Raw genomic sequence first — 8,044 nt, 5'->3', positions numbered from 1 at the left:
CCTACCTTCACACACTCTGTGTGAGGCATCAGCACAGGACGTGCAGGGCTGTGTACCCGTACTGGCATAACAGCATGTGACACTGGCGCAGGATATCCGGGACCGAGGAGAGGCACTGGAGGCCACGAGCGCTGAGCCGGCACACTCCATCCTGGCTGCATGCCCACCTTCGCACGACACGTGCGGGGTGCTCGCACAGGACGTACCGGACTATGCCGGACCACTCGTGGCACAGTGCGCAGCTCCGCATACCCCGGAACCTGCCCAGTCTCATGCTGCCATGCCTGAGTACGGGGAGTTGGCTTTACTCTCCATCCAGGCTCCGCCAACCTGCCTTCTGGCCCCCCAAACCCGGTGTCCTCCTCTCCTAATCTCCCAAAACGCCCTGTGGCAGCCTCCTGCTGCCCCGTCGCCCATGCCGTGTGCCCCCCCTAAAAAATTCTTGGGGGTGCCTCTCGCCTGTCCGACCACGGCCCGGTTGACGCCGCTTCTCCTCTCCTGCCTGGGTCTCCCCCTTCATAGCCTTCCGGTACCGGACGGCCTCCTCCTCTGTAATCTGCCCCCAACCGAGGAGGACATCCACAAGAGTTACCTCCTGCGTGTGTTCCTGGGCACGCTGCTTGGTCCTGGTATGGTGGGATCTTCTGTCACGATCGCTAGACGGAGTAGACCAAGGCGCAGCGTTGAAAGCAAACATACTCTTTATTGTGATCTCACGAACAAAACAACAAACGATAACGTGACGTCTATGGATTAACACAAACCACACTGGAACAAACCAAACGGAACAAGATCCCACAACTATTGTGGGAAAACAGCTTCTATAAATATGGCTCCCAATCAGAGACAACCAGCAACAGCTGACACTCGTTGCCTCTGATTGGGAACCACTCTGGCCAACAGAGAAATACAATACATAGAATAAACACACCCTGGCTCAACATATAGAGTCCCAGAGCCAGGGTGTGACACCTGGTAACATGGTGGATGCCATTGTGCTACTGAATCTAGTGTAGAGCTGTAAAATGCTATTGGCTGCTTTCTCAATTCAATTCAATATTTTAAATTACAACCCTATTCACAGTAGTTTAAGCTAGCAAACCATTAGGCAACGCAAAAAATGACTACCTCGAAATCGTCCCACTATTCATGTTGAATAAGTGAGTCTTTCAATTTGAAACAAGCAAGCTGCTAAATCGTCCAGTCTTACATCACAAAATAAACACTGGCTGCTCTATCAATCTAAGCAAACCATGGCCATAGTCGAATTATAATCAGAAAACCTAGATTTTAGTCAGTTATGCAGAACCTATGCCTTATTGAAATGACAAGTAAATCCCGCCAATATTCCAATTACAATGGTTTGTAGTCTTAACATCTGGTACATAACACAATTACCAGAAAATAGCTTTACAGGTCAAAGATCTCACAGGCTCGAAGGGAATGAATTAGCAGTCAACGAGTCAAATCTACATGAATTGATTTGGAAACAGATCTAACGAGTTTAATCAAATGGATTATGTTTTTCCGAAATGATAGATAGTTATTATAATGCTTAATCTTATCTCTATCAAATGATCTATGTACTGTCTCCCACCCCCCACATACGTCTACGTTTTGGATGCGCAAGTCAGTACCTATACATTATTCCACTTATTACTTTATCCAATCTCTAGTAATTGATTAAACGCACATAAAATGCATCAAATTTTCATATATTCATATCAACCAAAGCATTCGTATTTCTAATGATTCTTTATTGCCACAAATCAGTTTATCATAATCTACTCCCAGCGGAACAACAACTTTAACTACCCAGACCCTGCCCCTCAGTCATAGAATCCTCCCAGAATCTTATAGACTGGTCACTATTCACTAAACTAACATCCCGCTTTCAATACCATCCCGCAATATTCTATGATGGGCAGTGTTGTACGGAGCCCCAAGATATCATTATATCAAAAGCTTATTATCTACACTTCTATCAAATGATCATACACACTTCTATATCTTATCATTCAAACTTCAGAGTGCGACTTATTTTCCACATTTATACCACTCTCATATCACATTCACACAATGTTGTTCTCAAACACCCTTAATCACTATTTGTATCACCTGCAGGAAAAAAAAAATCCATAAAAGGGCCCAAATTTGGAATCTTAACCCTATGACATTTATCATTTTACTATGGTCAATTTTACCATAATCCTAAATCACTTCTACATTTCCAAATATAATTTCCGAAACACACCCTAAAAGATTGGCCGCAATACAATGTGTAGACGTCATACAACCACACCGGTACACGTGACCTGTTCCTCCAACAGTATTTATTCTACCCCTCCTGGTAATGTGAATTTCCCACACTCAGTTTATCAATGAATATCCACAATCCATCTATTCTTCTCTTCCTAATGTGAGATTGGGCACGCCCTTTCTCCACCAGTGTCACGGATTCAGCCGAGGCTGCTCCTCCTCCTTGCTCGGGCAGGCTTCGGCGTTCGTCGTCCCCGGAGTACTAGCTGCTACCGATCTATGTTTCGGTGTTTGCCTTGTTTGGTCTTTATTGTTTACACCTGTGTCCCATTATGTGGCATTGTATTCCCTTTAAAAAAAACCTATCTCTCATTGTTTGTTGTGTGTGATTGTTTTCCATGAGGTCGGCAGTTGCTGTTGTATGCGAGTATTGTTCCTCCCTGTTAGGAGGTTTTTTGTTTTGTATGTTCATTACTGTGCAAGTAAAGTACGTCTGCCAGTAGCTCGGTGTCCTGCGCTTAACTTTGTTCACCGCATACACGTCACCTTGACAACCAGAGATAGAAGCTTCAAGCGACCTCAAATATAGTCCCCTTCCTGACACTTCCTCAACACAGAAAAGGCTATTATTTGCAGGGTTTCTTGTTATTTTCTGATCACCCACACAGATGAGCAGCCGCTGGTGCTTAAATGAATCAGACAGAATGACCAGCAGGACGAACAAATGAATCAGACGAATTGAACAAATACATCAGATGAACAATCGAGTGAATTCGACAGATTGAATACACGAATTGAGTCAGACCAGTTGACCAAGATGAAAGAGTTGCTTTCACAAACCCAAGCAGGTCCAACAAACCAGTCTTGTACAAAACGAGTCAGACAAAACAATCGAATCAAACAAATTGATCAAGCCGACCAAATGAGAAAACTGAATGAGACAGATGAAACATACAACTTATTCACAACTGAATGAATCACAGCCGCCCAAGCAAACCATTCACCCGCACGAGATGAGCAGACCTACTCTATTTAACGCTTTCTCTATATTTTGAATCCCTGGTGGCTATTTCACAACCGTTCACCTACTCTGGATGACCAGCGCTACTTCCAATTTATGATGTCACCTACACAGGATGACCTACTTCTTCATTTAATGGCCCTGTCTAATTATTGCATCTCCACCACAGGATGAGCAGAACTCTCTCAGTCTTATGTACAGCCTACCTTAGCAGCCTCTAACAATGAACTCCACGTTAGAGCGGTAACCATAGGCACCTATTCACGTATTGGGTAGCCACCTGCCCGTTCAGCCCTCTGGAGTGCTAACATTAGCTCTCCAAAGCGGTATCCACATGATTTAAACTTATTTACAATTATCAACAATATTCAACAATCAATAACATTGCATACATGCTTATTTCTCATTCCAACAAAAACTCTGTACTTTTCCTAAATTTAGCCCTTAATACTGGAGAGACCCCCGGTACCTGACCTTCAGAATCAGCTTGAGCGAATCACACAATTTCTATGTTAAAAGTAAGAATGTCGCTTACCTCTATTAACAGTGGCCACTATATTTTTGTGTGTGATTTGTCCAGCCTCTCTCCGATGGCGGAGTACCCCTGTGGTCTCTCTTTCCAGTCCCTTCGGGGTCGCCAATTATGTCGTAGAAATGATTCACTATACTTATTAAAAATCAAGGTTCTTACAGAGTTTTTGTAGAATCAAGATATACTTTATTACACAGAGCAACAAAAGCCGAGCTGGTCTGCAAAGCAACTAAACTCCCAACACTTGGCCCTCAGTTTATATACAGTTCTATTCCTGTACATTTTACATACCTTTTGCCTAATCCCTCCCAGTTTAGTTCCTCCACCATTGTTTCCAAGCTTTCATCTTTTGACCGCTCCACCCACTCTTTTTATTTATGATAGTGGTGAAATCTTACTTCTCCTCCTATATATTCAGTTTGAAAACAATAGTGGCAGAACCAAGCTTTCTCATGTAAAAAATAACAGAACCATCTCCTGGCTCTGCTCTGTTTATTCTAAAACATATCAATCGATACTTAAATATGGTTTAAACATGGCAGGTCCATAACCCATTCTCAACCATATACATTTAAGACATTTCTTATGCATTGCCTCATGCATAACAGTACAATCAATTCTCAAACATGTACCGTTTTCATGCATAGTGTATATTTCCCACACATAGTGAGAATGAGCAGACCCATTCCCAAAAGCCATGTCCTGACTCTGGCTCAGGCTCCCTCCCTGTGTACCACTCTGTACCACACTCTGTATCACTCTGTACCACACTCTGTATCACTCTGTACCACACTCTGTATCACTCTGTACCACACTCTGTATCACTCTGTACCACACTCTGTATTCACTTAGTTGTACTGCTTGTCTTTATGATTAACTATGTTTTAACTTTATAGTCAAAAAATATTTAACTGTGTTTAACATATAGTTTAACTGAAAAATGTGCTTAATTTATAGTCTGAAAATATTTACTATGTTTAACATCTAGTCTACAGAAAAATACAAAGGATTTACTATATTTAATACATAGTCTACTGAAAAATATCCAATATGATTTATTTAGAATTCAAGGCACACAGCATTCTGCAGCGATACGCCATCCCATCTGGTTTGGGTTTAGTGGGACTATCATTTGTTTTTCAACAGGACAATGACCCAACACACCTCCAGGCTGTGTAAGGGCTATTTTACCAAGAAGGAGAGTGATGGAGTGCTGCATCAGATGACCTGGCCTCCACCATCCCCTGACCTCAACCCAATTGAGATAGTTTGGGATGAGTCGGACGGCAGAGTGAAGGAAAAGCAGCCAACAAGTGCTCAGCATATGTGGGAACTTCATCAAGACTGTTGGAAAAGCATTCCAGGTGAAGCTGGTTGAGAGAATGCCAAGAGCGTGCAAAGCTGTCTTAAAGGCAAAGGGTGGCTATCTGAAGAATCTCAAATCTCACATATATTTTTATTTGTTTAACACTTTTTTGGTTACTACATGATTCCATATGTGTTATTTCATAGTTTTGATGTCTTCACAATTATTCTACATTGTAGAAAATAGTACAAATAAAGAAAAACCCTTGAAGGAGTAGGTGTGTCCAAACTTTTGACTGGTACTGTATATATAGATATAGATGTAGATATAGATATATAGATAGAGAGAAGTGCCTTCGGAAAGTATTCAGACCCCTTGACTTTTACATTACAGCCTTATTCTAAAATTGATTAAATTGTTTTTTCCCCCTCATCAGTCTACACACAATACCCCATAATGACAAAGCAAAAACAGGTTTAGACATTTTTGCTAATTTATTAAAAATAAAAACGGAAATATAGCATTTACATAAGTATTCAGACCCTTTACTCAGTACTTTGTTGAAGCACCTTTGGCAGTGATTACAGCATCGAGTCTTCTTGGGTATGACGCTACAAGCTTGGCACACCTGTATTTGGGGAGTTTCACCCATTCGTCTCTGCAGATCCTCTCAAGCTCTGTCAGGTTGGATGGGGAGCATTGCTGCACAGCTATTTTCAGGTCTCTCCAGAGATGTTCGATCTGGTTCAAGTCCAGGCTCTGGCTGGGCCACTCAAGGACATTCAGAGACTTGTCCCGCAGCCACTCCTGCGTTGTATTGGCTGTGTGCTTAGGGTCGTTGTCCTGTTGGAAGGTGAACCTTCGCCCCAGTCGGAGGACCTGAGCGCTCTGGAGCAGGTTTTCATCAAGGATCTCGCTGTACTTTGCTCCGTTCATCTTTGCCTCGGTCCTGACTAGTCTCCCAGTCCCTGCCGCTGAAAAACATCCCCACAGCATGATGTTGCCACCACCATGCTTCACCGTAGGGATAGTGCCAGGTTTCTTCCAGACGTGACACTTGGCATTCAGGCCAAAGAGTTCAATCTTGGGTTCATCAGACCAGAGAATCTTATTTCTCATGGTCTGAGAGTCTTTAAGTGCCAAAACTCCAAGCGGGCTGTCATGTGCCTTTTACTGAGGAGTGGCTTCCGTCTGGCCACTCTACCATAAAGGACTGATTGGTGGAGTGCTTAAGAGATGGTTGTCCTTCTGGAAGGTTCTCCCATCTCCACAGAGGGACTCTAGAGCTCTGTCAGAGTGACCATCGGGTTCTTGGTCACCTCCCTGACCAAGGCCCTTCTCCCCTGATTGCTCAGTTTGGCCGGGCGGCCAGCTCTAGGAAGAGTCTTGGTGGTTCCAAACTTCTTCCATTTAAGAATGATGAAGGCATTGTGTTCTTGGGGACCTTCAATACTGCAGAAATGTTTTGGTACCCTTCCCGAGATCTGTGCCTCGACACAATCCTGTCTCAGAGCTCTACAGACAATTCCTTTGACCTCATGGCTTGGTTTTTGCTCAGACATGCACTGTCAACTGTGGGACCTTATATAGACAGGTGTGTGCCTTTCCAGATCATGTCCAATCAATTGAATTTACCACAGGTGGATTCCAATCAAGTTGTAGAAATAGCTCAAGGATGATCAATGGAAACAGGATGAAACTGAGCTCAAATTTCGAATCTCATATCAAATGGTCTGAATATTTTTTTTTTATTAGCAAAAATGTCTATAAACCTGTTTCACTTTGTCATTTTGGGCTATTGTGTGTAGATTGCTGATTTTTTAAATGTATTTAATCCATTTTAGAATAAGGCTGTAACGAAACAAAATGTGGAAGAAGTCAAGGGGTCTGAATACTTTCCGAAGGCACTGTATATTATATATACTGTATATATATTTCATTTCTTTACTGCAACCACCAACCACAGGATTATTCAGGAGCCCGCTCTCAATTAGAGCCTGCTGCCGCACTGCTAATCGTTAGTGTGATGGGTGATTTGAAGGAGTCAGGCGCAGGAGGGTAAATCACAGAATACAGAGTTTATTCCGGAATACAGAGTAACGCTATATAGCATCAAACAGTCCAGTGTGCAAAACAGGTGCACTGGAACAAAACAGGCACACAGGGAAAATATACCCCGGCAATACAAAATACACGTAGCTCAACCGAGCTACTCTCTCCTCACATTAAACAATCACCCACAAGGGCAACGGGGCAGAGGGAACACTTATACACGTACTAATGAGGGTATATGAACCAGGTGTGTGTAATAGACAAGACAAAACAAATGGAATGATGAGATGAGATGCGTCAGTGGCTAGAAGGCCGGTGGCGACGAACGCCGAAGCCTGCCAAAACAAGGGGAGGAGGCAGCTTCAGAGGAAGTCGTCACAGTACCCCCCCCCCCCTTGACACACAGCTCCAGCAGCGCGCCGACACTGGCCTCGGGGACGGCCAGGAGGACGCGGAGCAGGGCGAGCCAGATGGCGACGGTGGAAATCCCGCAACAGGGAGGGATCGAGGACATCCCTCACCGGGACCCAGCACCGTTCCTCCGGACCGTACCCCTCCCACTCCACGAGGTACTGAAGGCCCCCCACCCGACGCCTCGAATCCAGGATGGAACGGACGGAGTACGCCGGGGCCCCCTCGATGTCCAGAGGAGGTGGAGGGACCTCCCGCACCTCAGACTCCTGGAGCGGACCAGCCACCACCGGCCTGAGGAGAGACACATGAAACGAGGGGTTAATACGATCATCTTGGGGGAGTAATAACCTATAGGTAACCTCGTTGATCCTCCTCAGGACTTTGGACGGCCCCACAAACCGCGGGCTCAGCTTCCGGCAGGGCAGGCGGAGGGGCAGATTCCGGATCGAGAGCCAGACCC

The sequence above is a fragment of the Coregonus clupeaformis genome, chromosome 1 (genome assembly GCF_020615455.1).
Source record: "Coregonus clupeaformis isolate EN_2021a chromosome 1, ASM2061545v1, whole genome shotgun sequence".
Taxonomy (NCBI): domain Eukaryota; kingdom Metazoa; phylum Chordata; class Actinopteri; order Salmoniformes; family Salmonidae; genus Coregonus; species Coregonus clupeaformis.
Note: the sequence above shows the minus strand (reverse complement) of the source record.